This window comes from Elaeis guineensis, chromosome 5 (assembly GCF_000442705.2).
Source record: "Elaeis guineensis isolate ETL-2024a chromosome 5, EG11, whole genome shotgun sequence".
In the NCBI taxonomy this organism is placed as follows: Eukaryota; Viridiplantae; Streptophyta; class Magnoliopsida; order Arecales; family Arecaceae; genus Elaeis; species Elaeis guineensis.
The window spans coordinates 85943258-85965248 of NC_025997.2; positions in this window are offsets into that span (position 1 = coordinate 85943258).

Below are 21991 nucleotides of genomic sequence, written 5' to 3' on the forward strand. Positions count from 1 at the left end.
GACGGAGTCTTCCTGCCATTAAAGTCAGGCATGAAGTCCGACTCCCGTAGGAGTCTGGACAGAGCTTACTAGCAGTTGAAGTTGGTGACGGAGCCCGGCTCCCGTAGGAGTCCGGGCGGAGTCTTCCTTGCAGTAGAAGTTGTGGACGGAATTCGGCTCCCGTGGGAGTCCGGACGGAGTTTTATTGCGAGGGGGCCACTGGGGAAAGTCCCCCCCCCCTTTTTTTCTTCTGGTCTTTGAACGACCAGACTTTTAATTGACGCCGGGATGAGGTTCTTCTCCCATTCCTGTCGTAACAGGTTTCAGCCCTGGTTAAGAGCGGCTATGGGCGTACATATGGGCGTTGCTGGGCCCTTCCCACCTTCCGGCCTAAAGAGAGCTGGGCCTTCGACTTTGCTCGAGTTAGAGCGAGGTTCTCCTTCTGTCCCTAACAGGGCTGTGGGGGTGTGTATGGGCATTGTAGGGCCTCTCCCCCCATCCGGTCTAAAGGGAACCGGGCCTTCGACTTTGCTCAAGTTAGGACGAGGTTCTCCTCCTGTCCCTAACAGGGCTGTGGGGGTGTGTATGGGCATTGTAGGGCCTCTTCCCCCATCCTGTCTAAAGGGAACCGGGCCTTCGACTTTGCTCAAGTTAGGGTGAGGTTCTCCTCCTGTTCCTAACAGGGCTGTAGGGGCGCGTATGGGCGTTGTAGGGCCTCTCCCCCCATCCGATCTAAAGAAAATCGGGCCTTCGACTTTGCTCAAGTTAGGGTGAGGTTCTCCTCCTGTCCCTAACAGGGCTGTGGGGGTGCGTATGGGTGTTGTAGGGCCTCTCCCCCCATCCGATCTAAAGGGAACCGGGCCTTTGATTTTGTCGAGACGAGGTTTCCCTCTTGCTTCTAAGACAATTTGTTTGGATTGTCCTATGGATGTAGGATAGTGCCAAAGACATGTAGATATACAACTTTTAGTTAAAATGAAGTTATTGGTAGTACATTCGTAAGTTCTTCGAGCTCCATGGTCGCGGGAGGTCGGCTCCTCCGAGCTCCTTAAGATAATAAGTTTCGGGCCGAACTACTTCTTTGACCTCATACGGACCTTCCCAATTTGGGGCGAGCTTTCCCCGATCCTGAGGCTGCGAGACAGCGGCTCGTCGAAGCACTAGATCTCCTGCTCTAAAGACTTTGTTCTTGACCCGGGCGTTGTAGTATCGAGCGACTTTCTGTCTGTAGGCCGTCATTCGAACCTGAGCTATCTCCCATCTTTCTTCCAGCAGGTCGAGGTTGGCTTTAAGACTTCACGAATTTTGATGTTCGTCGAATGCTACGACTCACACCGATGGGAGTTTAAGCTCAATTGGGATGACGGCCTCCATACCGAAGGCCAAAGCAAAGGGGGTTTCCCCTGTGGGCAGCCTCTGGGTAGTTTGATATGCCCACAGCACATGATAAAGTTCGTCCGCCCAAGTTTCCTTCGCCTTTTCGAGCCTTGTCTTAATCTCCTACAAAAGGGTTCTGTTAGTCACCTCAGCTTTGCCGTTCGCCTGAGGATGGGCTACCGATGTGAAGTTGTGGGAGATGTTTAGATCTTCACAGAATTCGACAAATTTCGCTCCCGTGAATTGCCGTCCATTATCAGTGATTAGGATCCTAGGCAGACCGAACCTACACACGATCGACTTTCAGATGAAATCTTGCACTTTTGCTTCTGTGATTTTTGCTAGTGGTTCGGCTTCAACCCATTTGGTGAAGTAGTCGATCGCAACAAGGAGAAACTTTCTCTGCCCAGATGCCATAGGAAAGGGGCCAAGGATGTCCATCCCCCACTGTGCAAAAGGCCATGGGGCACTCAAGGGTGTGAGCTCGGTGGCGGGCTGTCTCTGGACGTTAGCATATCTCTGACATCGATCGCACTTTCTGACATATTCGATCGAATCATGATGCATTGTCGGCCAATAATACCCTTGGCAGAGCAACTTGTGGAATAAAGATCTAGCCCCCAAATAGTTTTCGCAGATTCCTTCATGCACTTCCCACAAGGCATAGTCACCTCCGAAGGCTGGAGGTATTTTATGAGGGGCAAGGAGTATGATCTCTTGTACAATTTGCCCTCATAAAGGATGTACCGGGAGGCTTGGTTCCGGAGCTTCCGAGCTTCTTTCACATCCTGGGGGAGAACTCCATCTCTGAGATAGAGGGTCGACCCAGCTGGGCTCGTGGTCAATTTCCATCACGGGCCGTGACTCATCTGTACTCGGGCGCTTTAGAACTTCAAAGAGAATGCCCTTGGGCAGTTCGGCCGGAGCTAGCGTTGCCAGCTTGGAGAGAAGGTCAGCCCTAGTATTTTCCAACCTTGGGATCTGTTTGATGTTGAAGCTGCTAAAGGCGGGGACGAGCTCCTTTACCTTTTCAAGGTATTTGGCCATACTATCCTCCCGCACTTCGTAACTTCTGCTGACTTGTCCCACTACTAGTTGAGAGTCGCTGTGGACCCGGAGCTGGTCTATTCCCAGCTCTTTGGCGACCCTTAGTCCTGCAATCAGAGCTTCATATTCCGCTCCATTGTTTGTTGCGGGGAACTCAAAATGCAGAGCATACTCTGCGACGATTCCCTCCGGACTGGCCAAGATTAGGCTTGCACCCGCACCTGACATGTTGGAAGACCCATCCACATAGAGGGCCCAAAAGCGATCAGAGGGATCCACTTCTTCTTTGGGAGAGTTCGGTCAGGACTTCAGGTCGTCAATTTCGCTTTGTCCAGGTTCAGCCTCCTTTGGGATAGTACACTCCACTATGAAATCTACTAGTATTTGGGCCTTCACTGCTGGCCTGGGTCGATAGTTGATGTCGAATTCTGTGAGCTCGATTGCCCACTTTGCCATCCTCCCAGAGGCATCCGCTCAGTGCAAAATTGCTTTGATCGGTTGATCAGTGAGCAGCATCATGGTGTGCCCTTGAAAGTAGGGTCGGAGCCTCCGGGCTGCAATCAACAAGGCGTAAGTCAATTTTTTTAATTTGGTGTACCTGGTCTCAGCGTCCCTCAAAGCACGACTGACGTAGTAGATTGGCCATTGGACTTTCGCTTCTTCTTTGACAAGGACGGCCGCGAGAGCCATGGGAGAGACCGCCAGATATAAAAATAGTTCCTCCCCAGGCTCCGACTTTGCCAGCAGCGGGGGTGAACCGAGGTAGCTCCTTAGTTCCTCGAATGCCTGTTGGCACTCAGAGGTCCAACAGAAGTTCTTGGGCTACTTGAGGGTTTGAAAGAAGGGTAAGCACCGTTCGACCGATCTTGCGATAAAGCGATTCAGGGCTGCTATCCTCCCCGTGAGGCGCTGAACCTCTTTTATCGACTTTGGGGCAGCCATCTCCTGGATGGCGTGAATTTTCTCTGGATTGGCCTCGATCCCGTGCCCTGACACCATGAAGCCCAAGAACTTTCTCGAGGTTACCCCGAAAGCATATTTAGTTGGGTTCAGCTTCATTCTATATTTTTGAAGAACGTCGAAGGTCTCCTCGAGGTCGGTGACGTGATCTCTGAAAGATTTGCTTTTTACGAGCATATCATCCACGTAGACCTCCATGTTACGGCCGATCTGCTCCTTGAAGATTTTGTTCACCAACCGTTGGTAGGTTGCGCCCGTATTTTTGAGCCCGAAAGGCATGACCCTGTAACAGTAAAGGCCACGATTAGTGATGAAAGCGGTCTTTTCTTCATCTTTCGATGCCATTCTGATTTGATTATAGTCGGAGAACGCATCCATGAAGGTGAGGAGCTCATGGCCCGAGGTCTCATCCACCAGTTGATCGATTCTGGGAAGGGGGTAGCTATCCTTTGGATAGGCCTTATTCAGCTTTTTGAAGTCTATGCACATTCTCCACTTGCCGTTTGCTTTTTTGACTAGGACAACGTTGGAAATCCAGTCAGGATAATTGACTTCCTTAATGAATCCGACTTTAAGAAGCTTGTCCACTTCTTCGGCTATCGCCTTCTGCCTCTCCGGTGCATGACCTCGGATTTTTTCTTTCATCGGTCGATGCTTTGGATCGACGGTCAGGCGATGCTCCATGACTTCCGTGTCAATCCCTGGCATGTCTGCTGGAACCCAAGCGAAAATATCCGCATTCCTTCATAGAAAATCAATGAGATGCGTCCGCACCTCCTCCTCCAAGTTGGAGCCGATCATTGCTACATGCTCCGCGTTCCCGTCATTCAAAGGGATTGGTACCAGTTCTTCAATTGGGGCACCCCTCTCTTCGGTGAGGTCATCGCGAGCATCCAACCCATCAACGGGACAGGGGTTAGATTGGTCGCTTCTTTGTAAGGCTATGCTGTAGCAGTGCCTGGCCAGGGCTTGGTCTCCCCGAACCTCTCCAATCCCCTGGCTGGTGGAAAATTTTAACTTCAAATGGTAGGTTGACATGACGGCTCGGAGAGCATTGAGGCCAGGTCGGCCGAGGATTGCATTGTAGGCTGACGGTGCCTTCACCACTAAGAAATTCACCAGAGCCCAGGATCACCTTGGATATCGACCTGCGACAACAGTCAAAGTTATCATTCCTTCTGTCGGAACAGCATCACCGGCAAACCCTACCAGAGGGGAGCTAATCGGTCTCAAATGGCGTCAAGGATGGACATTCTTGAAAAGGCATCGTAGAACAAGATGTCGGCCGAACTTTCATTGTCGATGAGAATGCGACGGACATCGTAATTTGCTATATTCATGGAAACTACGACCGCATCGTTATGAGGGAATTGGACTCCCTGGGCATCTTCTTCAGTGAAGGTTATGGGCTCTTCAGTCTTTTGCCGCTTGGGGGGTACGGCTGGTACATTGGTTGCTTCCTGCCGGGATCCTCCCGAGACGGTGTTGGTGAAATCCGTCGGAGGTCGATTGTCCGACCGCTCCATGCCGGCGACCATTGCCGGAGGATGCAGGGCCCGAGAAACCATTGGCGAGATCGGGGCCCGAGATATGGCTGCGGAGATCGTGGGTAGCTATGTGGATGCTTTGCGAGAAGACATCAGGCGAGGACCCGGTGGGGGAAAGGAGGAGCGGGTGTCGGAGAAGATGACCGGAGGCAGCCCCGTTGAGCGCTCCTTTAAGAACAAGGATACTGCGAAGACACAGTGCCCCTTCCTCTAGCGCCAATCCTGTTGGTGCAAAAATCTGCTTGCGCCGGAGAAGCTAGAGTCGAGGGAGTCGTGGTTGCCGTCGGGACCTGCAAAAGAAGTCTAAACCAGAGGTGGGGTTGCTCCGGCAAGACCCTCCGACGCTCAAGTCAGCTCTCTACCTCAATAAGAATGGAGTGCTCGAACGAAAATTTTAGCAGAGTTTTTAGGTAAAAAATGAGAGCTTATAAAATAGCGTATCTGGGGTTCTCCTTTTATAGACGGAGGGGGCAACAAATTGATAGTGATGCCTGTAACCGTCTGGTCCTGGGCCGCCCAGAGTCATTGGAATTTATTGCGGAGAGTAGTGGAGCGGGATCGTGGCTATCACTGTGGCTCGCCACGTGGAATCAATTACGGGGAGTGGAGCGACGTCCGCTGTCGTGACTCATCAGGGAGTGGTGGAATCGCACAGAATCTGCCGCAGGGAGTGGAGCAGAATCGTGAACATTAATATGGCCTGTCAGGAAGTAATGGAGCTATGCAAGGTCCGCCGTAGGGAGTGGAGCAGAATCGTGGTCGTTAATACGGCCTGTCAGGGAGTAATGGAGCTATGCAGGGTCCGCCGCAGGGAGTGGAGCAGTGTTGTCCGTTACTATGGCCTGCCAGGGGGTCCAGAATTGTCGGTCGAAGTTCGGTTGGAGTCGGTAGCGAGGTCCGGTACCTGTAGGAGTTTGGGCGAGGTCTTCCCGCAGTCAGAATAAAAGACGAAATCTGACTCTCGTAGAAGTCCGGACGCAGTCTACTTGCAGTTGGGGTCGTAGGCGGAGTCCGGCTCCCGTAGGAGTCCGGGCGGAGTCTTCCTGTAGCTGAAGTTGGTGACGGAGCCTGGCTCCCGTAGGAGTCTGGGCGGAGTCTTCCTTGCAGTAGAAGTTGCGGATGGAGCCCGACTCCCGTAGGAGTCCGGGCGGAGTCTTCCTTGCAGTAGAAGTTGTGGGCGGAGTCCGGCTCCCATAGGAGTCCGGGCGGAACCTTCCTGCAATTGAAATCAAAGGTGAAGATTGGCTCCCGTAGGAGTCCGGACAAAGCTTACCAGCAGTTGAAGTTGGTGACGGAGCCCGGCTCCCGTAGGAGTCCGGACGGAGTCTTCCTTGCAGTAGAAGTTGTGGATGAAGCCCAGCTCCCGTAGGAGTCCGGGTGGAGTCTTCCTTGCAGTAGAAGTTGCGGACGGAGCCCGACTCCCGTAGGAGTCCGGACGGAGTCTTCCTTGCAGTAGAAGTTGCGGACGGAGTCCGGCTCCTGTAGGAGTCCGGGCGGAACCTTCCTGCAATTGAAACCAAAGGTGAAGTTTGACTCCCGTAGGAGTCCAGACAAAGCTTACCAGTAGTTGAAGTTGGTGACGGAGCCTGGCTCCCGTAGGAGTCCAGGCGGAGTCTTCCTTACAGTAGAAGTTGTAGACAAAGCCCGGCTCCCATAGGAGTCCGGACAGAGTCTTCCTTGCAGTTGAAGATGGTGACGGAGCCCGGCTCCCGTAGGAGTCTGGGCGGAGTCTTCCTTGCAGTAGAAGTTGCGGACGGAGCCCAGCTCCCGTAGGAGTCCAGGCGGAACCTTCCTGCAATTGAAATCAAAGGCAAAGTTCGGCTCCCGTAGGAGTCCGAACAAAGCTTACCAGCAGTTGAAGTTGGTGATGGAGCCCGGCTTTCGTAGGAGTCCGGGCGGAGTCTTCCTTGCAGTAAAAGTTGTGGACGAAGCCCGGCTCCTGTAGGAGTCCGGGCGGAGTCTTCCTTGCAGTAGAAGTTGCAGACGGAGTCCGGCTCCTGTAGGAGTCCGGGCGGAACCTTCCTGCAATTGAAACCAAAGGTGAAGTTCGGCTCCCGTAGAAGTCCGGACAAAGCTTACCAGCAGTTGAAGTTGGTGACGGAGCCCGGCTCCCGTAGGAGTCCGGGCGGAGTCTTCCTTGTAGTAGAAGTTGTGGAAGAAGCCCGGCTCCCGTAGGAGTCCGGACGGAGTCTTCCTTGCAGTAGAAGTTGTGGGCGGAGTCCGGCTCCCGTAGGAGCCCGGGCGGAGCCTTCCTTGGTGACGGAGCCCGGCTCCCGTAGGAGTCCGGGCGGAGCGACGGGAGTTCACCGATAGTAGTCGAAAGTCGGAAGAGACTTGCGAGGGTCGATCCCGCCAAGAACTTCGGCTGAGGGTATTTTATACTCAACACCCCTATTATCAATTTAAGGGTTACTTCCTCAGCCCTCTACCTTTCCATAGACTCTATAAAAAGTACTAGAGTCTAAAACTCAACTGAAAGAAGTGAAAATTGTAAGGATAGTATTGAGCAATTTTGACATACCTGCTAAAGGTTTGTCCTTATTTCTTTAGGCTCTCCAGGTATATACCTCTGAACTCTTTCTAGATTTCTTTGTTAGCAACAATTTGACCAATTCAGATAAGATGTCAAGATGGTCATTCATATGGTAGTTTATCATAAACTATCCATATGAACTAAACAGCGATCGCAGGATCAAATCCTCAAGTAATTTCTTATGCATGGTCATGTTGAGCCTTTTATGCTCTTTAATGTCCTTGATCATTATCAAATAATGATCATAGACTGACTATCCATCATGCATCTCATGCGCTGTGTAATTCTGATCACCTCACAACACTTGTAGATAAAATAATATATCATTAGTAGTGAACATGTGCTCATGCATACATTGGAGTTCATCTAATATGGACTTCAATATATAGCACCTATCTTTATTGTCATTGTCCATCCACTCATCAAGTATAGCTCGTTGACTTTGGATTGGATAGATTGTTAACATCAGAATAAGCTGGTAGAGAACATTGCTTAATTTTCTAAAATTAAAAATGATTCTTAGGCTTGTAGGCCAGTCTATGTAATTGATTTTGATTAATCGATTGATATTTAGGATTTGAGCTAGAGGGTTGGAAGCTGACATAATAAACATTAGAGAGTAAAGATTCTAGTTGAATATTTATACTTATTTCATAATTTTCTCTAGAGACTTTTAGATGCAAAAAGACTTCCACTATTTTATCAGATCTCCCAGACTCTGGGTGGAGAAATAAAAATCCTAACGCAACAACTGAATTTCTAGTGGATACTGCGGTCCCACCAATGCCGTGAACCTCACCTAACAGTTATTGATAACATGAACACCAATGCATGGATAACTCTTTGCCCAGATGCTTTTCTAAGCATGTTGCAGCTACTTGATCTCTAAGTCATGTAGGCTCACCTAACAGTTATTGCCTACACTCCTTAGTTAAGTCAGACCCACCATTCACAAGCAGGTGCAAAGCTGTCATTGGATCCTTCACCTAACAATTATTGGGCCCAACCCCATCTTTACTCTGGAGCAAATCTTTGCTAATAGAGTGATTGCATGTTTCCGATGCAACTGAACCACTGTGACCAACAATCAATGCTGGTAGCACACCCGCACATCTACAACGGTGGAAGACTATTGAACTTAATATTAATGGAGAGATTTTGAGTTTAAGTCTCATCTAATCAGTCATCACATGACTTATCTAATTGGCATAGGCTAAATCAAACTGCTAAACAACCATATTTGAGACTCAATCTTCCAAATTGGCCAGATAAGTAGAGATTGGTGGGGATCCCCCCATTACTTTTCTTAGACACCAATAAATTGGTCAGATCTACGAACGAAACTAATTAAATAATCACCTTTCAATTACTTGCCTTAGACAACAATTGGTTAATAGGTCCAAATAGGTTAGCTTAGGCAAATCAGATTCGAGCCATAAGTCGAATTAGGTCCTTAGGTTAATCGATTCTACATGTGCGTGTCAATCGATTCGATCAACAACACTTGTATGATCTTAAGCTCTATTGACCTAATCCTAATCAACACTTGACTCGATTTGATCAACTACTAAATCGATTTAGACCCAATATGATCAGATCAAAAATTTTAGATGTAATCCAATTACATGACCTAATTTGATCTACTCATGACCAATCCTTCGTACACAAACATTATTTTAGATCTTAAATCTAAATTTTCAGATCTAAATTCTTTGCATGAAAAGTATGTTTTAATCTTGAAACTGAAGGAAAGCGTGGTGGGTGATGTGCATGTATTTTCAAAAATTTACAGCAGAACATACATAGATTAAACAATTTAATCTATAATGCATGCATAGATCAAATCTAAAATTACCATGTAGGACTTATGACATGAACTAATATGCATGTATGTGTTGGGATGCATAGACGATTTCATGCATATATTTTGAAATTTTTTTAAAAAAATTACAGCAAAAGACAACTAGATTAATCAAATTAATCTAACATGCATATGATCTAATCATCAAATCAACCTACTCTAGGATCTATGACATGTTATGTTACATATAAAATCTGAAATAATCTGAAGATAAAATCAGCATGCATGCATGTGAGCAGTAGATCACATCTACATCTAATCTGAATTCAAAACTCTATACCTGATCATGGGTCGATGATCTCTGCTATTGAGAGACATGGGGGAGAGGATCCTTGCTGGTTGCTCATAGTCGCATGGATGCCTCTATGGAAAATCCACTCGAAGCCCCGATGTGATCAGTCTTCTCGGGAGTGCTAGCTCGCACGAAGATCTTCTTCATGGCTAATCTAGATTCTTTTTTAAAATTTTTGAAATCTTTTTAGAGGTTAAAGATGAACTTCTGGAGGAGATGAAGAGGTGGAAGAAAGATAAAGAAGAAAATAATTTTTTTCTAATTTATTTCCTCTTCCCAAACATTTAGAACCAAAAATTTAAAATTCAGATTTTTGCGCACACCCCAAGATAGAGGACCCTTCTCTTTATTTTTCATGCTATTCATCATGCCCAAACTTTAATCATGTGAAGAGATCTCTTCTACTATCTTACATACACAAAAGAAATCACAAAAGCCCCATTTATAGATGTGTAAAAAGGTGGGGTGAAGAGTCCTAATGATCCTAGACTCTTACAGGATTCTACCTCCCTTCACAATTCTATATCCAAAAACATGCCAAAAAAGTATGGGACACCTTTTTTCATAATTTTTCATAGTAAACTAGTTCTCCAAAGGATCTCTTATAAAAAATCTTCTTAAAATGTTGCACATATAAGGAGAAAAAAATTTATTGGTGTGGAGAGGTTGATCTGGATGAGAATAGATTCTCCTGATAAGGAATATTTTGAAATCTAATTTTAAAATATTTTTTTATTAATACTAAATTATATTTGGATGTGTGATAGATAATAAAAAGAACTCTATGGTGTGAAAATATCTCATACAAAATAATTTTGTGTGTGGACATATATAGCATGCAATCTGAGTTGGCACAGGGAGAAGAGTCCTATTCCAATAAGGACTCTTAATTTTCTTATCTGAATCTAAACCAAATCACATCTGGTTTGTCCAAAAAAAATATATAAAACCTAATCTAATTATGTTTATAAATTTTTAATCAAATTTTAGTCAAATTAAAAATTTATTGAACCAAAATCCTGATCAAATTAGGGATAATTCTTCTTTAGTGATTAGATCATCTCATAACCTAATCAGGTCAAACCTAATTGAATCCAATTCAATTAGATTTTATTTAATCCTCTTTACTCAATCAAATTGAGCTAATCAGCAATCTAATTGTTTATTAATCCTTCATTAATTCACGAACACTTGATGAATTAATTTATTATAACTTTTGTATAAGATTAATCATCAATCAAATTGATGATTAAGTCCTTGAACGATTCTCAATCGTTGATCAGCCACATGATCAGTCAGAAACTACTTTTGAATGTGACCCCATAGGTTCGAACCTAAGTCGATAGTATAGAAATAACTTTCTGAACCAATCGATGTAACTATCTAGCAATGATGACCCAACGTTCGGATAGGTCGAATGATGGCGAAGCAACATTCAAGAACCTATTGACGTATGGTTACCATATAATTCATCCCTTTGACCCAAATACTCGAGGATAATCTAAGATTTAACTGTCAATCTTGGATAAGTCATCCACATTATATTTTAATCTTTTTTAAATCCATCATATGGATTATCCGGGCTCAGATTTTGCTAAATTGAAATACACTGATGCATATCTCCTATTAATTTAGAGGGATCAATCTTATCTTGACTCATGCACCGACTTGACAAGTACTTGACTACACCCAAAAACCTTCCATCACTGAATTAAAAACTTAGTTAGTTTGGCATTAAAGTATAGTGAGTTGCTTGCAAATCACCATGGTGATCTCAGATCGGAGGGACACTTATACCCATACTCTTTGCGAGCTACCCTTGACAGCAGAGTACTCCATAGTTGATCACGTTCAGTGATAATGTACTCCTATATCTCACCTGCATGCCATACCAGCATCTCCATACCATTTGGTTACAAGGACAACCAACGTATATCGCACACAATGACCTACACTTGATATCGCTTTCATCCTAGTAATAGCGTATTGTTTGATCACGAACCAGTTTAAGAACTATGCGATAAATCCTCTTTTATCGATCAAAATAGTTCTAAGGACTTCATCATAATATAAGAGTTTGTTAGAAGATGTATCCTTATGATAAAAAATATCAAATAATTTTTATTATTTATCAATTCATATACAATTATAGTTAGCACAATCATCACACGGTTGGCTTTAGGACATATTTTTCAACAACTCTCACTTGGACTAAAGCCAATCAGTATAGTATCATATACCCATCTTCGATTTATCATCTCAGAACTCCTAGATATCGAGATTTTAGTAAATAAGTTGGTCAAGTTTTCCTTTCCGTCGATCTTCTAAAGATTGAGGTCACCTTAACAGATTTTCTGAATAAGATGGTAGCAATGCAGAATACTTGGTAAGCTAATGAGACTTTGGCTCCTTGGCATGAGCTATGGCTCTGATGCTGTATATTACAGTAGGACCATTATCGGAGGATGCCACTCCTAGTTTGCCAGTGAATCTATACAATCACATAGCATTCTTGCAAGCATCGAATGCTGCAATGCATTTTGCCTCACAATTTAAATTTGACTATATTTTTTTACTTGAAATTTTTTCAGCAGATTGCTCCATTATTTAGCGTAAAGATGTATTCTGTACTACTCTGATCCTATTAAAGATCCATTTACACTCTATGGGCTTTACCCTTCAAGTGAATCAATGAATGTCCATACATCGTTGACCTTCATGGACTCCATTTCGGACCTATGGCTCCAAGCCATTAATCAGAGTCAAACCTTTGTATGGCATCCATGTAGGTGATCAAATCCTTATTTTTCTTATCGAGTTCAATAGGATCATGTCTCGAAACTAGAAATCAAAATATCTATCCGACGGACATGGTACTCTACCGGATCTCCTTAATGGTGCCTCTATAATGGATTCTAAGTTTGATCTAATCAAATCAGTTCTATGGGTTCACTAGATTGTGTCGGTTCTTCTACCTGTCGAACTTCATAAGTTTCATATTAAAGGCAATAGTACCTTCATTAAGGTACTCATTTTTTAAAAGAAATACCGAACAACTCTTGTTCTTTAGCATGGTAAAAGTTATATCCCCTAGATTCTTTGGGGTCACCTTATAGAATAATATATATAGGATTGGGATCCAACCTAATCGGTCTGTAAATACTTGACATAAAACAAACACTCCCAAATCTTAAGGTAAGAGAATATCGGCTTACGCCTAGTCCATACCTCATATGGAGTTTTTGCAACTGATTAATTCAAAATTCAGTTCAGAACATAACAAGTAGCCTTAAGAGCATAACTTTAAATAGAGGCTGACAGACTTGTAAACCCCATCATGGATCGAACTATGTCTAACAAAGTTGATTTCAACAGGAGAGAATCCTATTCTCTTCTAGATATGTCAAAACTTACTTGAAATATACTCTCCTCTTCGATCTGATCAAAGAATTTTAATGCCCTTCCAAGTTTATTTCTCTACCTTATTATGGGCTTATTTGAACATTTCAAATAATCCAAATTTATGGCAAACATATTCGTAGATCCAATACATCAGTATGTATTAGATTCAGAACATCATTGGCTCGTTCACCTTTTCCAACAAAAAGTGACTTGGTCATCTTACTAAGGAGATAGGATTGACAGGTTGACCATGATTCACAATCATTGACCTCAAAAATTATCTTCTATTGATTCTATTCTTATTTATATGATCGAGCTTAAATTGCCAAAGGTAGGCTTTCATGACATTATCTATTTTAGGAAGTTTGTTTGATTGTGTACAATATACTAACATGCTGTGACTATTCATAAATATCATTTCTCAATTGTCTATATAATTTTGACATCATTCATAATGATATTATAAAATTATTAGACAATAGTGACAATCACTAAAATGATATTCTTAGAATTAAAAATAAGCTCGATGATTCCTAAAATCAGGATTGGAATATGACTTCCAACTCTAATGTTCAGAAATCTCTTACAATTTTTAATTTTTCTACTAATCTGAAGTCATTGCAATAATTCGCATGGACTTTCGATATCTAATATCAAGATAGTAGTATCGCAGATAGAGAAATCACAAGGTGTTATCATATAAGCATCTTGTTTAGCAATCTTTTACTGATTTCTCTTCCTTAGCCTGTTCGGATCAAGAGACTCTACCAGACTAGATTAACCTTAGACTCTTTTATCAGTTCATAATCATTAGCCCAAGCACGAAAGCATGACTCTTTTGTACCTTTTTTTTTTCTTTCTCAAAAAATTATTACCCCATTGAAGATATATCTTCAGGGGTATAAAAGAATTCCTTCAATATTTAAAGAATTTTCTCTCATCGAGCATCATCAAATTTATAAATAAATTCATATTTTTCACTGCTCTCAAAAACACCACATGGTGATTTGATCATGTGGCCACTTTTGATAAGTGCCTTTGATCACATCATATGTGTTGGATGTTGAAACTTCAAGTGCTGGATCCATAATCATATTTAGGATCCATTCATGCTCTAAAACTATTTACAACTTCTGATACCAATTATCGAAGTTAGGTCCTATAAATCAGTCACTGTCAAATAGTGAATGGAGCAACATACATCTAGCCATAACTGAAAAAAAAAATACAAGACCTCTATGTTTATAAATTGATTAAGCCTAAAGACTTAGACTTTAGTCTAAAAGTTCTCTTACTATTTTATATGAATTGGTAGCCTCTACCTTCAATTTAAAAAATTATCTTAATTCTTTAGTGGGTACTAGAATCCACACAGACTGCATACAAGTCCGAGGATGGCTCGATCAACCCATATGCATCTATGAGTAGGTTCACAACTAATTATTTCTTCAAATAATTTTTAAAAATTAATTTTATCTTAGATTTTATTTCAGTAGGTGATGGGCCTCCACTGAAAGTTTTGGTTAGGTACAACCATTAATATGAACCTACTCAGTGTTTCTAAGTAATGAATGATCAGGATCGAGGATGGCTCGATCAACCCAACCATCATCAGATAGTATAATAGAGTCATCATATGATGAATGATAATTCCATCATTCAGAGAGAACACTAGACAGATGGCGTCTGTAATGTCAATAAAAAATAATAGATCCATTATCATTCACTTTAATGGAAGGCTATAATCTAGTTATCTCCATAACTAGCTCATTTTATGGACCTAATAATTTAGAGAATTTAAGAATTAGTTTAGAGAAGAGATGAGAAGATGTCAACCAGTAAATCATAATCCTCCCACTGACTTCACTAAGTCATTGAATTGGATCAGGGTCATGCTGGTTGAAATGGCACCTAGATCAGTCACACTGATCAACCTTAATGACATGGGTCAACTCGAATAACTTAGCAGTCTAATCAATACATAATTCATCAAATTGGCCAAATAAGTGAGATCAGTGGGAGGGTCTGCTAAGCTTGCCTTAGACACCATCAAAATGGCTAGGTAAGCTACTCCCAATTAAAAACTACCGATCAAAATGCCGAACTTACTTTAGACACCAATTGGTTAATTAGTTTTGATTTGACCAACCTAATGATTCGGGTTCAACCACTGAGCCATAATCAAGGTCCATTTAGTCTAATTAAAGACATAAAATTGACCATCTACAACTATTGTATTGGTTCTAGAGAAACTCTAATTTTAATCTAATTCAATATTTGGTTAGATTTAATCAATTTTTCTAGTTAGTCCATTAACTCTTTGATTCTAATCTTAGGTCTAACCCAATTAAGAGGATCTGATTTGAGCTAACCCATATCCTCATATTTTATGCAAATGATATTAGATCTTTAATTCATAATTCTAAATCTAATCGATTCTACCCTTAATTCTCAATTAAGTTCAGCATCAATATAGATTTAGATTATGATTTGAAATAATTTCAATATTTTATTTTGTAAATAATTTATAATAAATATTATGTAAAGATTTTTTATTCTGAAACTGGATCGACCCAATCAAAATTGAGCCGGCTACACAAAGAGACTGGGTCGATTAGTTCAAAATTGGATCGGCTCAATAATTGTGCGAGCACGATTCAAAGAGTTTCAGATCTGAAAATTCTTGCATAACACTAAAATAAAATCAATTATAACACTTTTAAATCATATCTAAAACTTTTATGATTCAAGATTTTATTTTATCATGATTAAAATAATTTTAATTATATAGATTAGATGTCTTATTTTTCATACAACTTTGTATCACATACAACAAATCTAGGATTTCAAGATCTAAGATTTTATAGAAAGGTAAGTTCTTCCTTTCATGTTTTCTTCATGGGATCTAATCACATGGCACCCCTACACATCATAAGAACACCCATCGAATGGGAAGAGAGGACCTTTAAACCCTTCTTGCTCCTATGACCGGACGGCCTGGTGATCAATCCAATCCAAGTACTTGCTAATTGGATCATCTAATCTAATCACATATCATATATGCATGAATTTAGATCTAATCTAAATTATATTAGATCTAATTATAATTTTATATCACATCTAAATTAGATCATAAATATCACATGCATGACATAAAATCAGATTTTATCAACGATCAGCACAAACTAGGACAATCTTTTCACTGTAAGGGGTAAACCCTATAGTAGGACAACCTTATGTCAGTTTGTGTGATCAATCATTAATTAAATTTAGATCAAAAAAATCATATATCAGATCTAAATAAAATTAAAATTTAGATTTAATATGCATATAAATCATGCCATAACAAACCTAGGCTCTGATACCACTGTTGGGATGCATAGATGATTTCATGTATGTATTTCGAATTTTTTTTGAAAAAATTATCATGAAATATAACTATATTAATCAAATTAATCTAACATGCATATGATCTAATTATCAAATCAACCTACTCTAGGATCTATGACATGTTATGTTGCATATAAAATCTAAAATAATTCGAAGATAAAATCAGTATGCATGCATGTGAGCAGTAGATTACATCTACATCTAATCTAAGTTCAGAACTTCATACCTAATCATGGGTTGATGATCTCTATTACTGAGAGATATGGTGGAGAGGATCCTTTCTGGTTGCTAGTAGCGGCACATGCATCCGACCTCTACGAAAAATCCACTTGAAGCCCCGATCTGATCGGTCTTCTCGAGAGTGCTAGCTCGTACGAAGACCTTCTTCTTGGCTGATCTAGATCTTTTCTTTAAATTTTTGAAATGTTTTCAGAGATTGAAGATGAACTTCTAGAGGAGATGAAGAGGTAAAAAAAAGAGAGTAAAGAAAATATTTTTTTTTAATTTATTTTTTCTTCCCAAACCCTTAGAATCAAAAATCTAAAATTCAAGTTTTTGCACACACCCCAAGAGAGAGGACCCTCCTCTCTATTTTTTATGCTATGAACCATGCCCAAACTTCCACCACATGAAGAGCTCTCTTCTAGAATCTTACATACACAAAAGAAACCATAAAAGCTCCTTTTATAGGCATGTAAGGAGGTGGGGTGAAGAGTCCTAATGATCTTGGACTCTTACAGGATTCTACCTCCCTTCACAATTCCATGTTCAAAAATATACCAAAAACATATGGGACACTCCTTCCCATATTTTTTCATAGTAAATCAGTTTCCAATAGATCTCTCATAAAATATTTCCTCAAAATGTTGCATAAATAAAGAGAAAGAAATTTATTGGCATGGAGAGGTTGATCTGGATGAGAACAGATTCTCCTAATAAGAAATATTTTAAAATCTAATTTAAAAATCTTTCTTTTATCAAAATTAAATTAGATTTGGATGTGTGATAGATAAGGAAAAACATTCTTTGGTTTGAAAAAATCTCACACAAAACAATTTTGTGTAGAGATATATGGCCTGCAATCTGGGTTGGCACAGGGAGAAGAGTCCTATTCCAATAAGGACTCTTAATTTTCTTATCTGAATCCAAACCAAATTATATTTGGTTTAGCCCAAATAAAATATATAAAATTTAATATAATTAGGTTTATAATTTTTTAATCAAATCTTAATCAAATTAAAAATTGATTGAACCAAAGTTCTGATCAAATCAGGGATAATTCTCCCTTAGCAATTAGATCATCTCATAACCTAATCGAGTCAAACCTAATTGAATCCAATTCAATTAGATTTTATTTAAACCTCTTTGCTCAAAAAAATTGAGTTAATAAGTAATCTAATTGTTAATTAATCTTTCATTAATTTACTAACACTTGGTGAATTAATTTATTATAACTTTTGTATAAGGTTAATCATCAATCGAATTGACGATTAAGCCCTTGAACGATTCTCAATCATTAATCAGCTACATGATCAGTCAGCAACTTCTTTTGAGTGTGACCCCACAAGTTCGAGCCTAAGCTGATAGCACAGGAATAACTTTCTGAACCAATCGATGTAACTATCTAGCAATGATGATCCGACATCCAGATAGGTCGAATGATGGCGAAGCAACATTCAAGAATTTATTGGCGTATGGTTATCGTGTAATTCATCCCTTTGATCCTAATGCTCAAGGATGACCTAGGATTTAACTGTCAATCCTAGATAAGTCATCCATATTTTATTTTAATCTTTTTTAAATCCATCATATGAATTATCTGAGCCCAGATTTTGCTAAATTAAAATACATTGATGCATATCTCCTACTAATTCGGAGGGGTCAATCTCATCTTGACTCATGCACCGACTTGACAAGTATTTGACTGCACCCAAAAATCTTCCATCACTGAATTAGAAACTCAGTTAGTTTGACACTAAAGTATAGTGAGTTTCTTGTAAGTTATCGTGGTGATCTCAAGTCAGAGGAACACTTATACCCATACCCTTCGCGAGCTACCCTTGACAGCAGAGTGCTCCACAGTTGATCATGTTCAGTGATGATGTACTCCTATATCTCACCTGCATGCTATACCAGTATCTTCATACTATTTGATTATGAGGATAACCAATGTATATGGCACACAATGACCTACACTTGATATCACTATCGTCCTAGTAATAGCGTATTATTTGGTCACGAACCAATTTAAGGACTATGCGATAAATCTTCTATCGATCAAAATAGTCCTAAGAATTTCATCACAATATAAGAGTTCGTTAGAAGATGTATCCTTATGATAAAAAATATCAAATAATTTTTATTATTTATCAATTTATATACAATTATAGTTAGCACAATCATCACATGATTGACTTTAGGACACATTTTCAAACAGTATGCGCATCTAAAATCTAAAATCTAAAATTCTGAAAGTATAGATCATATCTATTTTACATTTAGATCATATCTAAATATTGATTAAATTCAAAAATTCATACCTTAGCATGGGTAGTAGATCACCACATCCAAAATCCATGGCAGTTGGTTCTTCATGATGCTTGGCAGCCGCACATGGATCCGGCTTCTACCGGTATCTACACGAAGTACTTGTGCTGGTCGATCTCCTCACAAGTGCTAGCTCACGGAGATGCCATCTTTTGAATGATCTAAGATGAATATGATGAAGATGAAGAATAAGAAGATTTTCTCCTTTTCTTTCTGGATCCATGCATCAATTCTCTACAATAGAGATCAAGAGAAGAACTCTTTCTTCTCAATTTTCTCACGCATAAGAAAGAACCTTTCTCTCTTCCTTTCATATCTTTAAGAAGAATTTTTTTTTAAAAATTTTTCATGATAAAAATCAGATCTAATCTAATTTCTCATGATAAAAATTATATGAGATCTTGAGTCCTAGAAGAATCCAAGGGAGAGACGCAAGAGAAGAACTGTTCTTCTCTCTTCTTCTCCCTTTTTCTCCTTGATCTGAAACTTCAGAAAGCCCCAAACGTCCAACCAGATTTTTTTGATATTTTTTCTTTAAATTTTTATATTAAAAATTAGATCTAATTTGATTTTTATTTTAAAAAAAATAAAAAAAAAATCTAGAAGAAGAACTCCTTCTTCAAGACTGCATACAAGAAAGAAGATCTTTCTTCTTCCTTCTCTTTCTCTCATTGGAAAGAATTTTTCTTCTTCAAATTTTTACTGTACAACTAACAGAGGAGCCTCTCTTTGATGTCCAAAAACCAGCAGCAAAAGTCTCACAAATTTTTTTCAAAAGGAGTTGACAAGGAAGCTTGACGCATGGGATATGAGGTGTCCAAGTGTTGGACGCCCCTCTTTTCTTTTTGGCGACCAAAAGATGAGGAGATGCCCCTTCTTTTTCATGGTAGAGAGGGGAGGACGTGTACTTGGATGCCCCTCTTTTCTTTTTAGCGACCAAAAGATGAGGAGATGCCCCTTCTTTTTCATGGTAGAGAGGGGAGGACATGGCTCCTTTGGTGGGGCATAGGATTTGCACGATGAAGAGGTGTGGGGTGTGAGAGATCTTAAATAGATAGGGGGAGGGAGTTGGTTCAGTCCTATTCCAAATAGGACTCAAGATCCTGATCAAATTCTAACTAATTCTTGGATCCAATCCTAACCAATTTAGAAATTAGTAATAACAAACTAACTAATTAGGTCCTAGCCCAATTATGAATCAATTAGGCCCCAATCTAATTAAAAATTATTTAGATTAAAACTCCATTGATCCAGGGATTAATTCTAAATGGAGATCAGGGACTTCATTTGATATTAGGGTTTGATCCAATCAAGCCTATTATCCTATAGAGTTAGATCCAATCCAAGCCTATATAAAACTAATTGAATGATATTCAATTTAGAATTTGATTTGCATCCCTGAGATCAATTGGATTAAGCTCTGTCATTCAATAGGGCTGCATCCAACCAATCCAAAGCCAATCTAATTGAATCCAATTCAATTAGATCTAATCCAATCCCTATTGCTCAATCAAATTGAGCCAATTAACAATCATATTGTTAATTAATTATTTTTCTAATTTATCAATCATTAGCAAATATTTTATTGTAACCTTTGCAAAGGATTAATCATCAATCACATTGATAATTAAATCCTTCAATGATTCATAATCGTTGATCAGCCATTTGATCAGACGATACTTCTATGTATGTGACTCCATAGATTTGAACCTAAATCGGTAGCATAAACTAATCGATGTTACCATCTAGCAATGGTTTCTGACGTTCAGATAGGCCGAATGTATTTCTAGCAACACTTTAGAAGCCATGTAGATATAGTTACCATATAATTCATCCCTTTGACATTCGATACTCAAGGATGATTTTGGGTTAAACTATCAACCCAGGATGAGTGATCCAAATTGTGTCTCAACATCAAAAATTCTGTGACTCCTTACTAGGACTACTTTGGCCAAAGCTTTGCTAAATTGATACATAATGATGTATCATCTTCAATTTTACTTAGAGCGGTCAATCCCATCTTGACTCACATTCAGACTTCATAAATACTTAACTGTACCCAGAAACCTTCCATCATCGAATTAAAAATTTGGATAGTTTGACACCAAAGCATAGTGAGTTACTTGCAAGTCACCAAGGCAGTCTCAGATCAGAGAGATATATATATCCATATCCCATCAGAGCAACTTTTGACAGCAGAATGCTCCGAAAGTGGTCACACTCAGTGAAATATACTCCTACAAATTATCCATATGCCATACCCATGTCACCACACGTCTTGATTAAGAGGACAACCAACTAATATGGCACACAATGACCTACACTCGATACAATTATCATCCTTGTAACAATTATATTATTTGATCGTGAGCAGGATTTAAGAACCACATGATAAATTCTCTTTTATTATTTTGAAAGTAGTTCTAAGGACTTCATCATAACATATGAGTTCTATTTAGGAAGATGATTCCTTATGATGAATCTTATCAAATAATATTTATCATTTTATAATTCATATACATGTATGGAGCACAATCATCTACAACCTAGATGATTGACTTTAGGATGTAATTTCCAACAACTCCCACTTGGACTAAAGCCAATCAGATTGGTATCAAATATTTATCTTCTATTTGTGATCATCGAACTCTTTAGATCTGATTGCTCTAGTCAATGGATCTATCAAGTTTTCCTCTCAGTCAATCTTCCTAAAGTTGACTTTATTTCGATCTTATCGAACAAGTTGATTGCAATGCAGAAAATATTTGATTCATAGATGGAACATCAGTTCTTCAGCTTAAGCTATGGCTCCAATAGTGCTGTCAATACAGAAGGACTGGACCATCAATGAAGGGTGCCTCTGCAAGCTCACTAATAAACTTCCATAACCAAACAACTTCTTTATCAGCATCAAATGTCATAAAGAACTCCGTACGTAAATAAAACTGGCTACTGAATACTGCATGAAATCTTTCCAACATGTCGCTCTCCTTTAGGATAAAAACATAGTATGATATAACTTTGTTATTTTGATTCGACTAGAAATTAAAATTTAA